Below are 25,703 nucleotides of genomic sequence, written 5' to 3' on the forward strand. Positions count from 1 at the left end.
TTCACATGTATTTGCCCAGTTAAACTCACAGTGGTCCCATGAGGGAAGTGAATGATTAGTTTGCACATTGAAATGGGAATTGGAAGACAACAACATTTGACATACTTGGCTTCTTTTGCAATTTTCTCATCAAAGGCCAGTTCTCAATAAATGCCTGACAGAAACGACTTACAATAGTTAGGCCTTCTCCCATCTTCCCTCTGTTTATCTAACAAAAATGCTCTAAATGGTTAATGCTAATATCTCAGAATGCTTCAATTAAATGAAACATTAACATTTAAAGTTAGCTTTCAGGAGAACTTAAACTTGAAGTTTCTACTGATTGCCTTGCTGCTGACATTAATTTAAGCACAAGCAATCATGAAACCACCAAATAGTTCAGAGAAACGTGGTTTTCAAGCAAAGGTGGGACAACTTTGTCGAGAAAAGAAAACAGAGCTATAAAACCCAATAAACCATTGAGAACAACCAAGCACAGTAATCTGACTTGAGTCAGATTGAGACCTTTTTATTTGCACCTAAATTCTGCCTGGAAAAAAGCTACATCAAAGCTTGATACAGAAGAAAAAATGCAAGCAGAACGGAACACATCTTTCCTTCCTCTTTCCTTTTAAAAAAAAACCTAGGCTAATTCCATAATTATTTCATTAAAATAGACTCTAACTCCTCCCATAATTAAACCAACCTCCAAAATAGGAAAATCAAAACCCAACAGAACAACCAGTTAAAAGAAGCTAACACAAGTTAACCCTATATGAGCCTGATTTATCTGAAGAGAGAAGGGAAAATAGGAGACCAGCGTACAGGAAGGAGAGCCACACTGATGTGCCGGATTGGGAAGGAAGAATAGCTGCAAAGAGAGAAGAGAAAGGGAGGACAGCTGTGGATGGGTAAGGTGGAGTGGAGAGTGGAGGCACAGAGGCTGGCCGTGCTGCAGCTGGAGAGTGGCTCTCAAGAGGCCATGTTAAAAGAAGGCACTGTATGCGGAAAGCAGCAGAAATGATTTCCCACCAAGTCCTGTCCATCTGGAGGCTTGGCGCAGCATGTGGCTGGCCATGTGGTCGCATGCTGATGGAGGTCCTGCTGCTCAGCTGTGACTTGTGTTTGACATTCTAGAATGAAGGTAGGACGTTTGGGGAATGGGTGGCCCAATTTTAGGAATAATAGATTCTCTTATCAGTTAGAAGCTCAATTTAATCAGGACAACATAAAACAATGAGGGAGTAATGTAGGGTTCCAGACAAAGCTCTACCATTGATTACTTTGTGACTCAAACAAGTGTCTGATCATTTGAGCCACTTGCTTTATTTATTTATTTATTTTTTGAGACAGAGTTTCGCTCTTGTTGCCCGGGCTGGAGTGCAATTGCACCATCTTTGCTGACCGCAACCTCTGCCTCCTGGGTTCAAATGATTCTCCCGCCTCAGCCTCCCGAGTAGCTGGGATTACAGGCATGCGCCACCGTGCCCAGCTAATTTTGTATTTTCAGTAGACATGGGGTTTCGCCATGTTGGTCAAGCTGGTCTCAAACTCCTGACCTCATGTGATCTGTTTGCCTCAGCTGCCCAAAGTGCTGGGATTATAGGTGTGAGCCACTGTGCCCAGCTTGTTTCATCTATTACATAAGGTTTACAGCATCTGCAACCCTTAACTCCCTGGTTTATGGTTATTTAATAAATAAAATAACATTCAAATACCATTTAGAAACTAAATGTCACTACACACCTGTTATGAACAGAATGTCTGTGTACTGCAGAATTCATAAGTTGAAACCTTACCCCCTGATGGATTAGGAGCTGTGGCCTTCAGGAGGTAATGAGGATTAGATTAAGTCACAAGGGCAGAGATCTCATGAATGAGATGAGTGCCCTCATTATAGTGATCAGAGAGCTTGTTTCTCCTCTCTGCTCTTCACTACATGAGGCTACAACAAGAAGTCAGAAGTTTTGCAACCTAGAAGGTGGACCTCACCAGAACTGGACCATGCCAGTACTTAGATCTTAAACTTTCTCCAGAACTGTGGAAAATAAACTATGAAGCTGCTCAGTCTACGGTAATTTGTTACAGTAGCCCAAATGGATTAAGACAAGTCCTATTAGAATGGCTAAAATACAAGAGAATGACAACACCACATGTTGATGAGGACACAGGGAAACTGAGTCACATATTGCTGGTAGGAATGGAAAATGGCACAGTCTTTCTGGGAAACAGTGGCTGTTTATTTAATAAACTAAACATCACCGTACAACCCAGCAGTTAATTTCATATATAAGAATCCCTTAGAAATGAAAACTTACACTCACATAAAAATTGATACATGAATGTTTATAGAAGTTTCATTTGTAACAGCCCAAAACTAGAATAAACTCAGATATCCATAAATGAGTGAATGGTTAAACTGTTACTCCAATATCATGGAATATTACTCAGCAATAAAAAGGAACCAACTATGGATACATGAACAGCTTGGGTGGATCTCAGGAATTATGCTAAACGGAAAAAGCCAATCTTCAAAGGTTACATGTTTTATAACTGTTTATGCAGCAGTCTTGAAATGACATTATTAGAGATGGTCAATAGATTCATGGTTGTCAGGGGTTAGGGAAGAAGGGAGGGAAGGAGTGGCTGTGGCTGTCAGAGTATCATCAGGGGTCCTCATGACAGAACTGCTCTGTATCTTGACTATGGTGATGTCTCATCCTTTTAGTACTGCTAAAACAGGATATCACAGTCTCAGTAATTTGTAATGAACAGAAATCTATTGGCTCACAGTTCTGGAGGGTGGAAAGCTTAAGATTAAGGGGCCAACATCTGTCAAGGTTCTCTGGAAGAAGGCAGAAGGGCAAGACAGCGAGCTCACAGCCTCAAGCTGCTTTTGTAATCCGTATCAATCCATGGCCTAAACACCTTTCATTGGGCTGCGCCTCCCGGCACTATTTCAGTGGAGATCAAATTTCCAACACATGTTTTTGCAGGAACACATTCAAACCATAGCAGGTGCTATTACACAAACCTACACATACAATAAGATGGCACAGAACTAAATGCACCCATACACCACACACACACACACACATACAAAAGCAAAATGGGGAGATCTGAATAAGATTAGTCGATGTCAACGTCTTGGTTTTGATATTGTACTATAGTTGTACAAGATGTTAACTTTAGAGGAAGCCGGGCAAAGAATACTGGGGTCTTTGTTTATTATTTCTTAAAATTGCATGTGAGTCTCCAATTATTCCAAAATGCAAAGCTATATCTTCAAAAAATAAATAACACACATGAGATAAAGTGTTAGCACTATTAGAAGAAGTCTCATTGTTAGAAACAAGGATACCATCTATTGGTAAAGAATGGTTGGTTGCTTAATAATACACACACACGTGCGCGCACACACACACACGCTCCTCTAGGATGTCTATGAGAGATGAGGAAGCAAGAAAAAATTCTAGAACCAAAAGATAAAACATCTCTCTTGGATAACCAAAGAGGTCCGCTTTTTGTTGTTGTTGCTTTGGGGGCTTTTTTGGCACCCCACAGACATTTGCTGAACCACTCTTTTGTGTGAAGTGCCCCTCTCTCAGCACTGCATACAAAATGAATAAGACGCTCTGCTGGTATCCATCTCCCAAGCTAATGAGATAAAGTGATGTGTGTTTCTTTGTAACAAGCAACATCATTTATCTGAACTAATATAAGTCAAAAAGATTCTACCTCATCTAACTGTGGTGGAGGGTAGAACTGCTCACTGTAAAAACATGTACAAGTCACATGAGTCAGAAGACACGAGGTAACAAGTCGTTTTGGCCATCACAGCTATAATTAGGCCCTTTGCACAGCTGACTGCATGAAACCATCTATAATGTAATAATGGACACAAATTCATCACAGGCAAGTTACCAGATACACTCTAGCACAGTAAATGAATTTAATAGGCAGCCAGTTTGGAGTTAAAACACCATTTAGACTGAGAGTTTGAAAGAATTGAGAAAAGATGATTCAGTATCAGTATCTTACAAAGGTGAGAGGTTAGAAGTTGGAAATTACAATCCAATAAGCAAAAGTCTAGCACCACATAAAATGCTGGGATTAAACTAAGAAAGGATATTTCAGATGGGTGAATAAGGGTGAAAATCAGTGCAAACCCTGGTAAAAGAGACCATAGAGAATTTTCCAGATGAGAAATGCAAATACAGAAATACAGGTGCACACGTGTGTGCATGCACACACACACACACAGAACAACACAGACAAAAAAAAATTTAAAAAAAAATAAATTGGAAGATATTTTCCTCAAGGTTCAATATAACATTTGCTTTAATGCTAATGTAAGACCTCACTATCAAAGACAGACTGTTGGTCGTAGAAGCAATATGCCATTGCAAAACTCAAAGAGACTTTTAGCTACATAGGACAGGTGCTGCAAGAAATGACAAACTCATTGTCACAAGTTGGTACCTACAAGTGGTAGGAAATTCAATTTTCAGCCCAACTCTTCTCTACTCTGTCTGTGCTTTGAATCATCCTTTCTTTTGACCCCATGTAACACCTCAGGGTCATTCTTCATTTTCTTCTAGCACCTGAAATGTCTCCCTATCTATATTTTTGACCTAGATTTCTGCACCCTTTTCAAGACTCAATTTCAGGCTGTCAAGTGAAGCCATTTGGAACCATATCAGCCCACAAAGTCAGCTGATCTCAATACCACTCATTTTGCACTCAGAATTTGCTACTTAACATTGTCAGTTAATTAACAGAAGTCTCCTCTCTTCAGTTGGACTATGTGCCCAGAAAGGCAAGGGCAGGGATTTTCTTTCTTTCTTTCTTTCTCTTCCAGAGGTCAGAGACTATTTTGTTTCATGGAACATACCCAGCATCTAACACACCACCTACAACATGAGAGCTGCTCAACAAAAATCTATTAACCAAAGGAATACATGAATGGATTGTTTTTAGTTTTGTATGGTTATATGTGATATTGAAGACAAGGGTCAAGGCAGGTGCTTTTGTTTTTCAAAGAGAATATAAAAGGCAGTGATCATTTCTGGAAAGGAACCAATGGATCTATTGAAAGCAAAGATTTATTCCAGAAAAGGCATAAATCTTATGCTACATCTTGCATAAATCTTATGCTTATAATACATTAAGTGGAAATCCTATCAAACGAACCATAGAGGTAAAGTAGAAATAACTTGGGAAGGGCAAGTCGCAAGAACAGCAAAGAGGCCAGGTACACACATATCTTCCTACAGACAAGGAAGTTTGTTCTGTAGTGTTTGTGAACAGATTGTCCCACTGTGTGCTGTCTGTGCGCATGTGCGTAAATGTGTGTGTGTGCTCATGTACGTGTGTGCATGCATGTGTAAAAGTATATGTGTGTGCATGTGCATGTGCATGTGTGTGTGAATGAGAGAGACAGAGTGATACAGAAACATAGGAAGAGGTATTGAAATGCTTGAGAGTATAAGATAGTATATTATACCACAGGTACAAAAGAGTAAACAAATACAGTTGTAGAAACAGACAAGGGCATTAAATTTAGATCAAAACCAACAAGTCTACAAAGTAAATCCCTTAGTGAACTCGCTTGTAAGCTTGCATCTTAGATGTGATGGCTTCTTTAGAAAACACTCTGAAAAATGTGTTAAGCAAGTGTCAGCAGACACGATGGTTATATAGCAGGGCTCACTTGCATGGGCAATGCAAAGAATAAAGATAGTACTGGGTTCCTGCAACCTGCTGTTTTAAGTTAACAGAGAATACCCCCCTATTAAATACACATGGATACAACATAATGAAACTGCTTGAGAATATGTAAAGTGTGAAATAAGGGAAATATCTGGATGCCAGAAGTAAAGATAAATTCACGATGGGAACATTGAGTTTTGGTGAAAGCCTGAGCAGCTAGTGCGGCATCAGGTCTGAATATAGGCCTAGGATCTGAGGTTGTGATGGCCTCAGAGAAACAGGGTGAGTGCCTTGGGCCTTCCTGGGGTTAGGATCTAAAACTGGTGACCCTTAATAAAGCCAATATCCATACATGGATTAAACTTTCTTGGAAATGGGACTGAAACTAGAAAATTCCATCTACCTGAACTGAAACCGTTTATCAGTCACAAATATTCACAGAGATGACTACTAAAGGAGAACAAATTCAGAAGGGAGGTGTAGTTGTCAATGATTAGCAATAAATTATTGAATATGTATAAATTAAGCTGTATAAATCAGTAATGATTATTATGACTAATTGACAGAAGGTTAAAATGATGGAATCAAAATACCCGAGAGCAATCACAGGAAATAAGTATAGGGACGACTGGAGAGGAAAACAGCAATAAAGAACATATGATCGGCCGGGTGCTGTGGGTCAGCCTGTAATCCCAGCACTTTGGGAGGCCAAGGCAGGTGGATCACTCAAGACCAGCCCAGCCAACATGGTGAAACTAAAAATACGAAAAAAAAAAAAAAAAATTAGCCAGGTATAGTGGTGCACTCCTGTAGTCCCAGCTACTTGGGAGGCTGAGGCGGGAGAATCACTTGAACCTGGGAGGCGGAGGTTGCAGTGAGCTGAGATCGCACCACTGCACTGCAGCCTGGGCCACAGAGCAAGACTCTGTCTCAAACAAACAAACAAAAAACAACAACACATGATCAATCCTAAAAAATGCGTTAAAGGGATAAAGGGAAGCAAAGGAAAAGCATGGTATTTAGAAAAAAGCTAAATATTATTTTAGGAATAGTTCAAGTTTACCAGTACAGTTGATCCTCGAACAACACAAAGATTAGAGATGGCAACTCTCCGTGTCGCTGAAAATCCATGTATAACTTTTGGCTCCTCCAAAACTTTACTAATAGCTTTACTAATAACACAGTCAATTAACACATATTTAGCATGTTATAGTATTATATGCTGTATTCTTGCAATAAAGCAAGCTAGAGAAAAGAAAATGTTATAAAAATCGCAAGGAAAAGAAAATACATTTACAGGACTATAATAAGTTCAGGTTTTCTGTTTACAAGATGAATCGTCTAACGTGGTGGGTAACCATTCACTCTATAGTACCCGTCAAGCAATTCAACTTTTTCTTTTTCTTTTTTTTCTTTTTTTATTTTTTTGAGATGGAGCCTCGCTCTGTCGCCCACGCTGGAGTGCAGTGGTGCGATCTCAGTTCACTGCAAGCTCTGCCTCCCGGATTCACACCATTCTCCTGCCTCAGCCTCCCGAGTAGCTGGGACCACAGGCGCCCGCCACCTCACCCGGCTAATTTTTTTTGTAAGTTTTAGTAGAGACCGGGTTTCACCGTGGTCTCGATCTCCTGACCTCGTGATCCGCCCTCCTCAGCCTCCCAAAGTGTTGGGATTACAGGCGTGAGCCACAGCGCCCGGCTCAACATTTTCTTGTAATGTCCTGACTTTCCTCGGCTTCTCTGGAGCACTCCCAGCATTAGTCGTGGCGCTTCGTAGGTGTCCCGTGGTTTTATTTAAGGTTTACTGTATTGCACTACCCATGAGGAAAAATATGTGAGAGATCACTTTTTCCTGCGATCCACAGTTTACTGGGGAAACGAACTGCTCATGTGGAGATGATTGGCATTGTGTGGCATTTCAAGTAGCCACTTGCAATCTACCACACTTGAGCTCACCATAATAGCAGCAGCAGGTGGCTCCAGAATTCTTACAATGGGACAGTATGCACCACAGTTAATCTTATGCAGTTGTGGCTGAATGCTGTATCTTTCCATTTGTTTACATTTTTCTGGACTGTGAATGGTGCCATGTACAGTCTGTAAGTATTTGTGTGTATAAGTTTTGATCAATTTTAACTTTTTATAATTTGTGTATGTTTTATAGAAGAAAACATCAAAAAAGACTAGTATCTACATATTATGCATTTATGACCCATCTAACTTTTCTTAATTGTTTTGATATTTTTAGGTTCATCTGTGAGTTTTCTCGAATTGTCATAAATGTCCAAAAATTATTCTAAAATATTGTAAAAAATTCACCTATAAGTGGACTTGTATGGTTCAAACCTGTTATTCAACTGTAATCATAGTTATTATAGGCAGGTTAAATTCCTTTAAGTTAGTTGTTTAAAAACATATGCAATTCAGAAAAGACATAATTAAATCATAAGGGCCAAGAAAGGTGTAAAGTAAGGGTTAGGTAAAGACATTCCAGGCAAATACCCAGAAAAAACCAAAAACTAGTGCAATTATACTCTCAGCAGACAAAAATAATTTTGAGAAAATAGAAATGGAAACAAAAAGACACACAAATTTCATTGCTAGGAATATGGAGAGTTAATTATAAAAAGAAATAATTGATCAGGAAGCGATTACAATCCTGAACTTATAGGCATTTAGCAACATGGCCTCATAATACATAAAGCAAAAGTGTATAGAATTATCAGATGTTTAATACATTGCTCTCAAAAACTGATAGGTCATAGAGACTAAAATCTAGTAAGGATAGAGAATACTGCAACAATGTAACTAATAAGCTAGTGGCCAATTGAAGGGTTCTCCTTCAATGGTTATAAATTAATCCTTGTTATGAAAATTGATCAAGTAGCAGACCTACGAAGTCTCAAATATACAGAAAGTTTATCTCAAACTGAGTAAACTCTTGATTGTATTGTAATAAATTAAGAAAATTCTGAATTTATTATAGTCAGCAACTTTTTGTGAAAAGCATAAAGCATATATTCAGAAACTAAATAATATATGAGTAAAAAATTATAATGCAAACTATGAAGTATTTAGTACTGGATGTAATGAACACTCCATATCAAGACTCACAGATCCAGCTAAAATAATAGAGAAAAATTCATACCCATTCTTTCATAGAAAAGATAGAAAACTGAAAAGAAATGTGCCATATTTTATCTTAAAAATTTAAAAATAGATTAAATGCAAAGATAGCAGAAAGGAATCAATACAATGAGAGTAGGTACTAATGAGAGATTAAGCAAAGATGAAAAGAGAAAATGAAAACCAAACTATAGGTCTTTGAGAATAGTACTAATATACAAAATTATATAAAAATTGATCAAGATCAAAACAGAAAAGGGACAAACACTATAAGGAAAGAAAATAAAAATGTAATTAGTAGAAAAAATCATATGAAAATATACAAAACTTTATTAAATAATTTTGAAAACTTAAATGTAATTGGTAATTTTCTAAACAAATCTTAGAATTGACTCAGGAAGAAATATACCTGAATAGAAGTATAACCATTAAAGGAAGTGAAACAGTAGTTTAAAAGGAATTAATGAATCATCAGAGGATCAAGCTCAGATGGAACAGATACCCTCTTGCTCATAAAACTGACTAAAAATGTACAAATAAAAGGAGATGAGGACCCTCAAAATTCATCTGTCAATGTAGATTTAAAAAAGAACAACATATTTAAATAAGGTATATTTTAGGAATGTAATCAAGGTTGATTTAATATTGGACATTTTATTTAGGTAAATCATTATAGTAGTAGATCAAACAAAAAGGAACAATATGATCACCTCTATATGCAAAGAAAAATAAATTATTTGAAAACACAGCGCATATTTATAATTCAAAATAGAAAAATTAAAACAAGGGATAGAAGAGATCTATTAATCTTCTCAAAAAAAAAAAAGAGATAACACAGCATACAGAAAACACACTTAGGCATAAAAATATGGAAATATTCATTTTAAATTAAGAGGAAGAATAAAGTGCATGCTGTCATGGTTTCTGGGCTAACACTGGATGGAAAAGTGTAGCCAGTGTAGGAAGGTACGAAACAAACAAACAAACAAACAAAAGAAATACGCAAGGACAGGGAGAAATAAAATTGTCACTGTTTACAAATGTCCATATAGAATATCCAAGAGAATCCAACCATTTGAACTTAGCAAGGAAACTGGTAACTTCACTACATACAAGTTTCCTATTAATGAGTCTTTAGTATTTCCTTTCACTGGTAACAATGTAAAGTGTGTGATTTAAAAAAAGCACTAATTTACCCTATTTTAAAATTATACAGAAACAATTATTCTAAAATATATTTAAGATATCTATGATGAGTATTATAAACATTTTATTAGAAGACTTAAAAGAAGTCTTTGTGCTTATGTTATCTAGCATATTCCAGGATGGGATAATTCAACATCATACAGTAGTTGATTCTCTCCAAGTTAGTATCTCAATTCAATATCATTTCAATAGGAATTTTAATAAAATTTAAAAGCTGATTCCTGATTTATATGGATGAGCAAAAGGCAAATAATAGCCAAGGCAATTTTTAAAGAAGAGAATTAGAAGGGAATGGCCATATCAGGTACAAAGATTGATCATAAAGCTATAGAAGGTCTAATGTGTGGTATTGTGTAAGGATAAATAGGACAGAAGAGAAAGATAAGAAATGGATCATGCATACATGGCTATGACTATGATAAAAACTACCAAGAAATGATGTAACATTCATGATGATGAGTTGACTATTATTGTAGGAGAAAAATAAACTTACTTTCTCTAGAATATAAATAAAAATACATTCTGAAAAGATTATGGACCCAAACAAAATGTATGACTTTTAGAAGAAAAACACATGGAAAGCTATTTTTCAGTTTTAAAATAAACTTTTAAGTAGAAGAATAACACGTCCAGAAAAAGTACACAAATCACGTGTACAGTTCCGTGAAGTTTTGCAGTGAACCCACCTGGTCGAACAACAAGACATATCAAGAAACAGAGCTTTATCAGACACTAAGAAATCCCACGTGCACCTATCAATCATTGCATTCTAACTCTACATCCGAACCTTGTATTTCCATAGATTAGTTGGGCATTTTTTGACTTTGCATATATGGTACCATCATACTTTTATTCTTTTATGTCTGACTTCTATTTCTTAACATTATATTTATGAGAAAAGAAAAAAAAGTAAATAAGTAAATAAAAGCAGAACAGAGAGTCCTAGAAGCCTGGAATAATTTTTTTGTTTGTTTTTTTGGGACAGAGTTTCACTCTTGTCTCCCAGGCTGGAGTCCAGTGGCGTAATCTTGGCTCACTGCAACCTCTGCCTCCCGGGTTCAAGTGATCCTCCTGCCTCAGCCTCCCAAGTAGCCGGGATTATTAGCCCAGTTAATTTTTTTTGTAATTTTAGTAGAGATGGGGTTTCACCACATTGGCCAGGATGGTCTCAAACCCTTGACCTCAGGTGATCTGCCCACCTTGGCCTCCCAAAGTGCTGGGATTACAGGTGTGAGCCACCACGCCCAGCCAGCCTGGAATGATTTAAATGGCCTAACATCCATGTAAGAGTAGACCCAGAAGGAAAAACAAAAGAGGATGGGACAGAAGAAACACATGAAGAAATCATGGCTGAATGGGAGACTCCCATTCTACTTGTTTAGAGTTCACAAACTCTAAACAAATTACATACAAAGAGAATGACAACTATGCACATTGTATTCAAACTGCTGAAAATCAAAGATAAAGATAAAATCTTGAATGAGTCAAGGGAGAAAAGAAACCAATACACAAAGGGAAAAAGATGAGAATGATAATAGAGTTCCCCTGAGAAACTAAGCAAGGCAGAAGACAAGGAACAATATAGTTAAGTACTGAAAGAAAAATAATGTCCACCTGAAATTCTTTACGCAGCAAAAAAACTTTAAAAAATGAAAACAAAATAATTCCTCAGATAAACAAAAGTTGAGAGAATTCATTGCCAGTAGATCGGCATTACAATGTTAAATAAATTCTTTGGACAGAAAGAAAATAAAGCCAGAGGAAATTCGTTTCTATAAAAAACAGTTAAGATGGGAGGCAGAGGTTGCAGTGAGCTGAGATGGCACCACTGCACTCCAGGCTGGGTGACAGAGTGATATCCTGTTTCAAAAAAGAAAAAAAAGAGGATTAAGAATTAAGAAATAGGCCAGGCATGCTGACTCATGCCTGTAATCCCAGCACTTTGGGAGGCCGAGGCAGGCAGATCACCTGAGGTCAGGAGTTTGAGACCAGCTTGGCCAACATGGTGAAACCCTGTCTCTACAAAAACGCAAAAAAAAAATTAGCCAGGCATGACGGTGGGTGCCTGTAATCCCAGCTACTAGAGAAATGGGAGGCTGAGGTGGGAGAATCGCTTGAATCCAGGAGGCAGATGTTACAGTGAGACAAGATCGTGCCATTTCATTCTAACCTGGGCAACAGAGCAAGACTCCATCTTAAAAAAAAAAAACAACCAACCAACCAACCAACCAAACAAACAAAAAACCAAACAAGAATTAAGAAATAGGTAGATAAATATAAAGCTTTTTTTCTTCTTTCTTAAAGATAGTTGATTTTCTAAACTACAAATGATAACAATGTATTATGGGATTTGAACATATGTAGAAATGAAATGAACAACAAAATATCAGAAAGGATGGTATGGGGAAAAGGAAGAATACTGCTGTAGGTTTTTACACAATATACCAAAAGTGGTCCATCATTCGAAGATAAACTGTGCTAACTTAAAGATGTCCATTGTAAACATAGATCAACCATTAAAAAGTAAAACAAAGAGCTTGTTAATCCAGTAATGAAAATACATTGGAATAATAAGAAACTCAAGTAGACAAAAGAGGACAGGAAAAATTGAACCAAAAATCAGAAGAGATGCATAAAGAAACAAATATTACTTTTACTGGCAAGAACCGCAATTACTTTTGCACCAACCTAATAGCAAATGGTAGATTTCAGTTAAATCATGCTGACAATTACATCAAATGTAACATTTTAAACAGGAGTAAGCACATATTTTTCATAAAGGGACATACAATAAATGCTTTTGGTTTTTCAAGCCATACGATCTGTATTGCAACCACTTTGGAAATACAAAAACAGCCTTAGACAACACCTAAAAAATGCTCGTGGATGTTTTCCAATAAATCTTTATTTACAAAAATAGGCACTAAGCTAATTTGCTAATCAGTTCTCTAAATATTCTTCTTAAAAGATAGAGATTGTCATGCTGAAAGAGAAAAAAAGCAAGACCTAACTACATGTTATTTATAAGAAACACACTTTAAATGTAAACATATGAAGAGATTAGAAGTAAAAGGATGGAAAAAGTCCTACCAGGCAAATACGAATGAAAATAAAGCTGCAATGGCTTATTATCAAACAACTGGACCGAAGAACACAGAATATTAACGAGATAAAGGAATACTACCAGGGACATTTCATAATGATGAAAGAGTCAATTCGATGATAAGACAACGAAATCCTAAATGTGCATGTGCTTACTGTGAGAGCTTCAATATTTACTAAGCAAAACTCGACAGATTTGAAAGGAGAACTAGACAAATCTCCAAATACAATGAGAGATGTCAATACTTCTTACTCAGTAATTCATAGCAAAAGTAATTTAACAGAAGACTGGAACAAAAATACCAACTAATTTGACCTAATTGACATACTTTACAACAGGTCACCTAAGTGCATCGGAACACACACCTTCGAGACCCTGGACGCATTCACCAAGATAGATCACGCTTGTTAAATTTGAGCGTTCCGGATGTGAGTGTTTTGTTTTTGTTTTTGTTTTTTGAGACGGAGTTTTGCTCTTGTTGCCCAGGCTGGAGTCCCATGGCTCACCGCAACCTCCGCCTCCAGGGTTCAAGCGATTCTCCTGCCTCAGCCTCCCGAGTAGCTGGGATTACAGGCATGCACCACCACGCCTGGCAAATTTTGTATTTTTAGTAGAGACAAGGTTTCTCCATGTTCGTCAGGCTGGTCTCAAACTCCCAACCTCAGGTGATCCACCTGCCTCAGCCTCCCAAAGTGCTGGGATTACAGGTGTGAGCCACTGTGCCTGGCCACAAGTGGTTTGAAGTAATGCCATCTGTACTTTTCTGTACACTTGAAATATTTCATGATTAAACCATGACAACAAACCAAATATGCCATTACTTTAAAAGAAGTACAAGGTTTGAAAATGAGTAGATCTGAGTTTCCAACTTGGCTTCCCAAATTCCCAGTCGAGTGACCCTGGACATTTTGTCATATTTCCTTTAGCCTTGGTTTCATCATCTATAAAATGGTGATAAAATGTAAGAGTTACCACAATAGGTTTCTTGTGAAGATTAAAGGAGACACTGTACAGAAAGTTTTTAACATGGTGACTGGCACCTATTAAGCACTCAAAAGTGCTAGTTATTATTATTTTATAAAATTGTCTTTGGGACAGGATAAGAGATTACATAAAAGGGCTGGGCATGGTGGTTCATGCCTGTAATTCCAGCTCTTTGGGAGGCCAAGGTGGGTGGATCACCTGAGGTCAGGAGTTCGAGACCAGCCTGGCCAACATGGTGAAACTCCGTGTCTACTAAAAATACAAAAATTAGCCGGGCATGGTGGCAAGTGCCTATAATCCCAGCTACTCAGGAGGTTGAGTCAGGATAACCACTTGAACTTGGGAGGCAGAGGTTGCAGTGAGTTGAGATTGCACCACTCTACTCCAGCCTGGTCAACAGAGTGAGGCTCCATCTCAGAAAAGAAAAAAAGAAGTTACATAAAAGGAATATGACAGCATAAAGTTTACCTTTCCCTAAAGAGCTAGGAAATTGGAGTAAGCCAGGAACAGGAGGATAGCTTTAGTTGGGACTGGAGCCATCCATGAGAAAGTTTTATGAAGAAAAGGATAGACCTTACGGAGAAGAGCGGAATTGAAGCGTCACAGCAGAGAGGAAAGTTCGCCAAAACACGAGGGACTGAAGAGAACATTTTGGATCCCAGATTCAGTCATTGAACTCAGTGTGTGTGTGCCTACGACAAAAGGAAGGAGTGGGGTCAGCTTGGAAGGGACATGGATGCAGCTGGAAACCATCATTCTGAGCAAACTATCACAAGGACAGAAAACCAAACACCACATGTTCTCACTCATAGGTGGGAATTGAACAATGAGATCACTTGGACACAGGGAGGGGAACATCACACACCAGGACCTCTCGTGGGGTGGGGGGAGGGGGAAGGGAGAGCATTAGGAGATATACCTAATGTAAATGACGAGTTAATGGGTGCTGCACACCGACATGGCACATGTATACAGATGTAACAAACCTGCACGTTGTACACATATACCCTAGAACTTAAAGTATAATAATAATAATAAAAAAGAAGTCCCCTTGAGTAGAGAGAACTGGCTGAGAAAGAAAAAAAGTTCTTGCCTTACCCACAAATTTTCACCTCGTCACCTGAGCCACATTGTCTCCATATAAAAAGTGAGGATAATATGTTCTACCCTGTGTACTTTATGCAGTGATTTGGTGAAATAAAAGAGGTAAACGGTATGAGAGTACTTTGTAACTTTAAAATAGAATGGCAGTCCTTAGACCTATGTGGGGCCACCTGTCCCCATTGTGGGGACTTTGTTTTCCCTGAATTTTATGCTACAGAGAGGGGAGACTGCTGAGTTCTCTACCAAAGCATCGATATGCTCTTTTGTTGACTTTGGTTGTATTTATTTACAAGTGTGCATTGCTCTATAAAGATGCTGGCAGAAAACTCACACCACGCACACTCACAAAACGTATCACTCTTAGAAGAAGGTGCAGTTACCATACAGCGTTGCCACTGGGAGAGCTGAACCCACTGCTGCAGGCTCTCTCCCAAAGGCCAATAGCAATCTCTCCCCAGGGCATCTATACCATTTGGCTCCTTTAACCCAAGGTCCATGGGAGCACTCGTCATCAGCATTAAAGGTGGTGGTTTCAAGGTGAAGTCCCTAAGGGTGAACATACTATAAATAACACTGTATAAAATTAACAATGACATAAAACACCATGAAAAACCAAACAGAACAACAACCCTATAAACTTCTCTGAGCCTCCTTGCACGCTTAACTATGCCTACGGGTGGTACTAGCCTGTTCTCAGTTACGGTGCAGCGCTGAGTTCCAGAACACAAAGGAGGAGGCACCGTATATGGTCTGTTGTTAGGTTCCTTGAATTACAAAGAGGTATTTGGCAAGACTTTTACTGGAATTGTGTGTGATTGTTTCCAGTGGATAACTGCAGCCTTTTGTCTAACAGACGTGCTGTCGTCTATTTATAAGGTTGTTAATTTCATGCACCAGTGTTTTGTTCTTGGAATCAGTGACACCAACAAACTCGGGATGGCAGCTGGAAACTGAGCAATGATCTGGGAGCTCACATTTCACCACGTTTGGGATCTACACAGTGCCCAAGGGCTGTCTGCAATAAATAACATTACCCGAAAAAAAGTTTGCTTGGCATAGTTTACATCTAGAAGTTCAATGTTAGACTGTTTCAATCAGTAATTGTCTTTTTTTACCTTCCAAAATGGTTTTTCCTTTATGAAGTGATGACTTGGCCACGTTTCTTGGTATGAAAATCAGGACTGGAAATTTAAGTGCACATGCGAAATGCAAGAAGTTTCCTGTATGAATACTGGCATGTAATTTGGTCCTGATTTTGGTAAATACACATCTCATTGTTTTAATAGAAGTCCGTACAGAAGACAATTACCAAATTTTCTCTTTTTTTTCTTAACTGTTTTCTTTTTTTTTTTTTTTTTTTTTTTTTGAGACGGAGTCTCGCTCTGTCGCCCAGGCTGGAGTGCAGTGGCGCGATCTCGGCTCACTGCAAGCTCCGCCTCCCGGGTTCACGCCATTCTCCTGCCTCAGCCTCCCGAGTAGCTGGGACTACAGGCGCCCGCCACCACGCCCGGCTAATTTTTTGTATTTTTAGTAGAGACGGGGTTTCACCGTGGTCTTGATCTTCTGACCTTGTGATCCGCCCGCCTCGGCCTCCCAAAGTGCTGGGATTACAGGCGTGAGCCACCGCGCCCGGCCCTTAACTGTTTTCTAGGTGCTGAATTGTGTCTCCCAGAAAAGACATGTTGGAGTCATTACCCTCAAGACCTTAGAAAGTGACTTTATTTGGAGGTGAACCCTTTGCAGAGGCGATCAAGTTAAAACGAGGTCATTAAAAAAAGATCCTTATCCAAATGACTGGTGTCGGTGTAAACAGGGAAAATGTGGACACAGAGACAGACCTACACACAAGGAGAGCACCATGTGAAGATGAAGGCAGATGCTGGAGAGGTACTGATGCACCTGGGAGCACCGAAGATTACCAGAAAACCACCAGACACAGGAAGGAGGCCTGGAGCCAGCACTCTCTCACAGCCTCAGCAGGAGCCCACCCTGCAGACACCTCGAGCTCTCACTTCTGGCCTCCAGAACCGCGAGACAACACATTTACACTGTTGAAGCCACCCAGTCTGTAGTACTTTGTTACGACAGCCCTAGTAAAGTAATATGCTACTCATTTTTTTCTTTTTTTCTTTTTGATATGGAGTCTCACTCTGCCACCTGGGCTGGAGTGTAGCGGTGCGATCTTGGCTCACTGCAACCTCCACCTCCCGGGTTTGAGCAATTCTCCTGCCTCAGCCTCCTGAGGAGCTGGGACTACAGGCATGTGCCACCAGGCCTGGTTAATTTTTTTTTTTTTTTTTTTTTAAGTAGAGATGGGGTTTCACTGCGTTAGCCAGGATGGTCTCGATCTCCTGATCCTGTGATCTGCCCGCCTCGAACTTCCAAAGTGCTGGGATTACAGGTATGAGCCACCATGCCCAGCCATGCTACTCAAATTCTAACTCATTAGGCATCGAGCCAGGAGATACCAACCCACAATTGTGCTTCCATTCCCCTACCAGCCCCCACTGTCTCTCTCTGTCTTCTGACCTTCTCTGTCTCCCCACCCTCTCTCCCTCTGTCTTCTCTCCCTCTCTGTCTCTCTCTCTGTCTCTCTCTCTGTCTCTCTCTCTCTCTCTCTCTCTCTCTCTCTCTCATGTTCTCTCTCTCTCACTGTACTCAAATCACACCAGTTTTCAGTGCCTGGAACAGGTCCAATTTTCTTGCCCCAAGGTTTTCTTGTAGTTCTTCCCTCTGCCTCAAAATACTAAGAAGTCCTCGGCTGCTTCTTCTGGACTTGTAGAATCTGATGATACTGAGACAGTTTATTATATAACCACCTGAGAGTGACATCAGCCAATCATTAACGAATAACTTTCAGAATACTTTAGACTTTTCTTTCTACCTCATATTTTAAAATTTCCTGACATAAAACAAATGGACCCACACAACAATTTCTTTCAGAAGTCAGAAGACATGGATTTTATCTCAAACAGAGCAAGGGACTATTATTTTCCCAAAGGGTTTCAGATTCGCCTCATTTGTCAAGCTAAGATTCAGACTGGCATTTAAGGGCTCATTATTCTTGCAAAGGAGCACATTCTTCAGTGTGTTGATGCCATTTCTGCAGTGCTCCGCATCTCTGGTAATTCCATTCCCATCTCTGGATACCCGAGTCCTCCCTGCTTCTTAAACTACAAGGTACTCCGAGGCCTCCAGCTTTGAGGACTTCTCCGTGTCAACTTTCTTTCTGGAAGTTTCCACCACAAAACCCCATCTTTCTCTTGCTATCCATTGTCTTAACACCGTAATACACAGAGGACATAAAGACTTGCGGAAATCCTTTCATGTTTTCTCAAAATTGTGCTCAGCTGTCTTTACAATGTCTGTACGCCACCCGTGTTCCCGCGTCAGCCGGAATGTGAATTCCTGGCACACATGAGTCACCCCTCTCCTTCTGCATCCCTCAGAGCCCTCAGCTCCACACTCATCCAGCAGGAGACAGTGACTGCGTTTTTCAATGAAAGCATGAAGGAAAAAATAGGCAGTTTTACTTCAATAGTGTTTGTAATTTGGGTCAAATGCCCTTTTCTTTTTCATGACTAAAATGAATACCTAATCCCGGAAAAAGTTAAGTCCTGCACTGTTCTAAACGTGAGATAAGGGTTTTTATGTACAAAGAAAAATGTGCCAAAGTGCAAATCTCACTGGATGTCAGAACCTATGAGGCATAACCTATTATTATTATTATTATTTTTTTTGAGATGGCATCTCTGTTGCCCAGGCACGAGTGCAGTGGTGCATCTTGGCTCACTGCAACCTTTGCCTCCCGGGTTCAAGTGATTCTTCTGTCTCAGCCTCCCGAGTAGCTGGGACTATAGGTGCCTGCCACCATGCCCAGCTAATTTTTTTGTATTTTTAGTAGAGACAGGGTTTCACCCTGTTGGCCAGGCTGGTCTCGAACTCCTGATCTTGTGATCTGCCCGCCTTGGCCTCCCAAAGTGCTAGGATTACAGGCATGAGCCACTGCACCCAGCCATGCTACTCAAATTCTAACTCATTAGGCATCCTGTCAAAGAACAGTGAGGCACAGGCTCCTTTGCAAATAAAGGCCATTCCTGCCTCTGCCTGCCTGACTTTTCCCTCTGCTGAACGAACCGAGAAGGCAAGGGCTTTTCTACCTGGCAAATGAGTGGAACTGTTATTTCCCATCTCCTCGACAATGGTATGTAAAATGCCTCCTAATAGAGAGTTTTTAACTCAGCTCACAGTGGAGAAAGGAAACCGGAACCAGCACCAGTGTGATGACTCACATTGATGCAAATCTTACCCAGTTTATGATCCTAGGATGGGCGGTCTTTCATCCATGGTCTAACCCACTCGCTTGAGAGATGGCAAAACAGAAGCCCAAGAGCTCATAACCTTCTCAAAGTCAGACTAGAAGGCAGCAAGGCAGAACGTGGGCACGCATTTCCCTGGTGTTGAGTCCAGGACTCTTTCTCTAAAGCACAGTTGGGTTTGGAAGTCCCAGAAAGGAAGCATACGGGGAAGAAAGGGTTAAGGCTGAATGCAGAAAAGGAAGAAGTTGGCAGGAGACAAGGGCAGGAAGATGGCAACGGAAAAGGGGAGACGGAGAGGACGCGTCAGGCAGGAAAGGAAAGCAAAGCAGCCAACGTGAGCACAGACACAGGATCTCAACAGCCTTCACCCACCGGAGCTTTAGGACCACCCCACATGGCAGGGCAATTTTACAATCCATCACCATTGAATGCAAATCTTAACTTCAATGCCAAAAAAAAAAAAAAAATTAATGATACAATTGGGGTTTAAAATACCCATGAAGTCCATCAAAATACAAATCCCCTTACACACATATCCTGGCCCCTGGCCTGGGTCTAGGAGCTGGGTCAGAATGATCTGCCGGGCATCTTGTCTCCATTCAGACAGCCTCTCTAGAGACAGGGAAGGGCTGCCGGGCATCATGTCTCTGTTCACACAGCCTCTCTAGAGACAGGGAAGGGCTGACGTCCAGGGAGGGTCTGGGTCTGGTCTAGGTCAGATCTAGAATTCCGTTTGAAAGCCACAGAGCCATTTCATCCAACTGCAACAGTCTGAAACTTGCCCTTGATTGTTTGGTGGTGTGTGCCAAGGGCAGAGGGGAAGCAAGATAAGGCATTGTGTTCCTTCAGGATCCTTAAAGATGGGAATCAGGTATGTATATTAAGAAGTGAAATAGAAATGCAAGAGTGGATATGATTAGATGGCAAAGAATTGGAGAGGCAATGAACACCATAGGAATTCAATAATCCAAATGGTATCTGGCTGTAGGTGACCTGGGGTGAGAAGGACAATTATTGTTATCTAAGGGGAATTTAACTAACTTCCTTTTATTCATCATTGATTCATTCATTGCTTATTTAGCTTGCACAATGGGGCAAAAAACTGAGGATACAGTAATGAGTAAGACATATTCCCTACCTTCAAGGAGCTTGAGTCTAGCAAGGAATATAGGCCCCCCAACCTCTCCACCCATGAGCTGTTGTACAGTTTTGGAAATAGCATTAAACATGGGCATAATAAGAATGGTTGACTTCTGGTGGTGTGTTTTTACAACATGAAAATTTTCATCCATAATCCACTTAGCTGCCCTTTCTAATAATGCAAGATGAGCAGATCCTCCATGAGGGTCATCTAGACCAGGGAACCCGTAAGAATAACCGGACTCCTAGAGTGATCCTTTAAAGAACAACCAAAATCAATTGCCTTGGAAGGTCATGATTTCTAAAATTGCTCCCCAGGTGCCTGAATATATGGCATATTTTCTTTGAGAGCTCCTCATGGTTCTTCTGCCTATATGTAGGCTGCTTTCAGAGCACAGATTACTCATATCATATAATTAGGATGTTATTAACTATTAAATTGCTCTCAAAAGCTTTATGGCAACAATCTATAATTGCAGTACATGATCTAGCTGTGCAAATGCCATCCAGTTCACTAGCTTGATTATTTGGGAGTATGACTTCGGTCTCTGATTGAACAGCAGGAGGTTTGCTCTCTTTCTGTCTGAGCTCCCGGCAGTGCCTAGAACAGAACCACGCATATGGAAAGGGCTCAGGTTCTCCGGACTGACTGCTCAGGTGCAGCCAGGAGCTTCCCCTGCCCCAGAGCTGGTGGAAGGACTGGGGCTCTGAGGCTGAAGCCCGTTCTTCTGAACACGGGATGCATTTTTTCATCCTATTTAGACATACATTGGTGACAACCAAGTCAAAGAGAGGACGTAGGACTTGTTTTTTTTTTTTTTAAATGTGCATGTCCTAAGATTCTGAATCAAGAGCTTGCCAGAGCTGATAATCAATAGTCCAACATCTAAGTGAGGCCAGTTCATAAGTTGAGCAGCACAGCGTATGAGCACAAATCTCACTCTTAAGGTAAATTCCCATCTGTCTGGTTTTTCAAAGATTCACAGAAGAGAAAGTCAGCTCTCTGTGATCCTAGGAAGGTAGCTTTCCTGCCCTTAGAATGATTAACCATGCAAAACGCATGATTATTCAGTCAAGATGTGTGCTGTTCTGCCTTCCTCCTGCCAAGGAAATCAGAATCTAGCTGGACCGGAGATATTAATTTCTGATTCTCACGGAGTGCAGTAAACTGCATTTATGCCTGATGTAAATACGGCCATTGGTAGGGCAATGCTGATGAATGTGCAGTATGTATAACACCTGTCAGGTGCCCTCACAGGGCATCCTACCCTGCTGTGATGATATTACACAATTAACACAGGGCCAGGAAAGCTGATGGCCTGTGCTCCTTCCCATCTCAGCTCCATCCCAGCCTCCTGCTTGTCCCACGATGGCTCCGGCCTGCAGCCTGGGTGACGCCTGCGAGGATTACCAGGTGTTTCTGCTCTTTCTTCAACAGCCTTCAGTCAGCCTGCCAAACGGGTATTAGTCGTGTCCTCCCTCCTCTGTTGCTCAGTTTGCGATGCTGTATTGAGGGTGGTTTGGTAACGGAGGAAGCAAGATCAGCTGGGGAAAAAGTGGCTGTGAGCCTGCCCCTGTGTGCAGTTTTCCCAGATGACACAGTGTTCAAACATCACTCCATTTGTTCATCCTGGACATCGTGCCCTGTGGCCATGCTGGCCTGCTCGCTGTCCCTCCACCCTGAAACCCCTCCTCGGATCACAGTGTTCAAACATCACTTCATTTGTTCATCCTGGACATCGTGCCCTGTGGCCATGCTGGCCTGCTCGCTGTCCCTCCACCCTGAAACCCCTCCTCGGATCACAGTGTTCAAACATCACTCCATTTGTTCATCCTGGACATCGTGCCCTGTGGCCATGCTGGCCTGCTCGCTGTCCCTCCACCCTGAAACCCCTCCTCGGATCACAGGACCTTGTCCTGTGTCTGTTGGGCCACTGCTTCCGTGTGACTTCCTTGAAAGGCCATCCCTGCCATCCTCCCCCAGACACTCCCCTTTGCTCCCTGTCCTTTACCTTACATCACACTCCTGTAGAGCACATGTCCTGCCTGACACGTGATAAACACATTTATTTATGGGCGGTCTTTCCAGCAGGATGTAAGATTCACAAGTGCAGGGGCTTCCACGGTTCTGTCCACCACGGCATTCCTTGTGCCTGCGAGAGCGCCTGGTGCACGTTCAGGGCTGAGTAAGTCAGCACTGGATAAACGGATGCGTGCTGGCAAGGATCAGGAAGGAATCAAAAGGCTGACATTTCATGTGTTCACGGCGTTCGTTTGGTAATATGTTTTAAATGCGTCTTCTTTCTTCTTCTTCTTCCATTTCCTTCTTTCCCTGAGTCAAGACAAGCAGTGTCTTAAGCTAGAATGGACATGTGGACCAGTCAAGCCTTATCTGGCCCACACCTGCTGGCTAGCCGGGGCACTGATGATGGCGCCGTTGATCCAGAGGTGGTATAACAGCAGATCCTGTCATCAGATCTCAAAGTCCATCTGTAGCTGGGACTGAGGGGCCACCGGAGCTGGGTGCCTGCAAGAGCACGGGGAGCCTGGCCCCTGCCCATCCCCACTAGATTCCCGTCTTCCTATGCAGGTGGCACCACTGCAGTAGCCACCACTGTTCTACAATCTCACCAGGCCCTTGTCTGTACCAGCAGAGAGCACAGGCCCTTCAGGCAGGGCACCCATGTCCTCATCCTGCTCCCTTCAGCCTGGCTCTGTGACCCTGAACACAGACGCATAGTCTAGCATTCCTTGAACCTCAAATTCTATTCACAGGCTCATGCCTTTTGGAACCTGTCCATGGCGGGACGGCCTTTTCCCCTAAAGAAACCCAGCCAGGGCCTGCAGCTGGCGATGCATTTGGCAGCTGTGGTCTCCTCTGCTGGATCGGGGCCTGAGGCTGTTTATATTTAGACAGTGGAAATGCTGCTGAAACAGCATAGCCCTTAATCTTGATAGTTTCACTCCCAGCGTGCAGCTGGGCGGCACCCTTGGATCTGAGGAGCTGCACGCCCCCTGTTCCTATCTCCTTCCAGACTGTAATTATCTCACTCTCTTCCCAAAGAGAAGCCACTGAGAAATAATGACAGTAAGTCCTCCTCGGATCATGATCATTATTACTACCATAATTATCTCTGGCATCAGCACCATAATTAGCAGGTTTTCATCATCGTCCTTGTTATTGCTGTTTTCTTCTTCATCATCCTCATCCCCCTCATGACCACCAGCACTGTCACAACTCTCATCCTCACCATCAGTTGCCATCATTAGGGCTAGACCCATGATTTGACTCCGTCTCAAATCTCTAGCAAGAGCTCATTTCCGGTACCAAAAGCCTGCAATTTAAGAACTCACCATGGGCATACGTCGTGGGTGAATTAAAGAATCAGAGGGGGAAATGTGTGGCTGTCCTTCTAGTTTCTAGCCATTGGGCTCTCCTCCCTCTTCTCCAATGGGCCTTGTGGCCTTGTCTTTGCACCACCAGTCTATAACCTCAATGCCAACAGCAAATGCCAAGATGCTTAAAGGAAGGCACAACTCATCGCAGGTTGATTTTGCTCCCTAGTCTAAGCTTGCTTCCCTCATGGCTGTATCCCAGAACAGTGCCATGGCCACACTTCTTGGTTCACCACACCCATCACTCTCATCCAGCGGGTAACACTGACTGTGGCCATCTCGTTCCTTGTCGAGGCCATCGTTATGGGCTGAGATACAGTAGATAGTCAATAATCACTTACTCACATAATATATTTTTTGGTTTGAGTAAAAAATAGTATCGGCTGGGCGCGGTGGCTCATGCCTGTAATTTCAACACTTTGGGAGGCCGAGGTGGGCGGATCACCTGAGGTCGGGAGTTCGAGACCAGCCTGACCAACATGGAGAAACCCTGTCTCTACTAAACATACAAAATTAGCCAGGTGTGGTGGCACATGTCTGCAATCCCAGCTACTTGGGAGGCTGAGGCGGGAGAATTGCTTGAACCCGGGAGGCGGAGGTTGTGGTGAGCCGAGATCCTGCCATTGCACTCCAGCCTGGGCAACAAGAGCTAAACTCCATATCAAACAACAACAACAACAAAATAGTATCTACCTTATTAGTAAACAAAGGCATATTTTTTAAGCTTAGCTCTTCAACTTCAAATGCACACATAACACGGACCATACCCACTGCTGAGAACGCATTAAATGCTACAATCCTGAGAGGTTCTAAAAAGACACTAGAAATTATGTGTAAGGTTGTAGGAGATGTAAAAGCATAAAAAATAAGTTTCAGAAGAAGACCAGGTTGTAATTTTTGAATAATAAAAAATAGGTTTCGATTTACAGGTTGGTTTCGCATCATCTCTACCTCAAGGTGCTTTCTTGGAATTGGAATGACTAGAGATGCTCCCCTGGGCCATTCTGCCAAACAGGTGGCCATCCCTGCTATCCAAGCAGGGTCGTCTGCCTTGCTTTGTACATCTTGTTGTAATTAACCAGGGGCACCTGAGAGCAAAAAGGTTTGCACTTTTCCCAACTGGGAAACAGATGGGGATGTGATTACTAAAGAAAACATAACCTTGCTTGGTCCTATCCTCTGCATCCTCTCTTCCCACCCATGGTCATAAGATCAAAAACCTCAGCTTATAAAGAAGACAAGAGTATTAGCTAGGATGAGGTTTACGTGAAGAGTTAAAATCACATATTCATTCACTAATTTACTCAATCGACTACTTCTCTCATTACTTCAGATATCTAACGAGGTGAATGAAGGATGACCACGCTGTTACGAAGTCTGGAGACAGGAAGGAGTCTGGAGGCATTATCTGAAACACTCGGTCAGCTGGGCCAAAGAAGACTCAAGATGTGGATAGGAGAGCTGTCTCCAAATATCTGAAGGTCGTTAAGTATTCAGCATTGCTTTAGAACTGTACTGCCCAATAGAGTAGCCACTAGCTACATATGGCCTATGTAATTTTAAGTTGATTACAATTAAACAAAACTACAAATTGAGTTCCTTTGTTAGACCAGCCACATTCCCCGTGCTCAAGAG

The 25,703-nt window shown here is 41.4% G+C and overlaps 1 protein-coding gene across 4 annotated transcripts in view; it reads right to left on the minus strand.

Moving 5' to 3' along the window:
- The window catches only part of DPP6 (dipeptidyl peptidase like 6), a 1,147,427-nt gene that overhangs the window by 282,816 nt on the left and 838,908 nt on the right, over positions 1-25,703 (minus strand). The gene's annotated exons all lie outside the window — the stretch shown is intronic.

This window comes from Macaca thibetana, chromosome 3 (genome assembly GCF_024542745.1).
Source record: "Macaca thibetana thibetana isolate TM-01 chromosome 3, ASM2454274v1, whole genome shotgun sequence".
NCBI classification, from domain to species: domain Eukaryota; kingdom Metazoa; phylum Chordata; class Mammalia; order Primates; family Cercopithecidae; genus Macaca; species Macaca thibetana.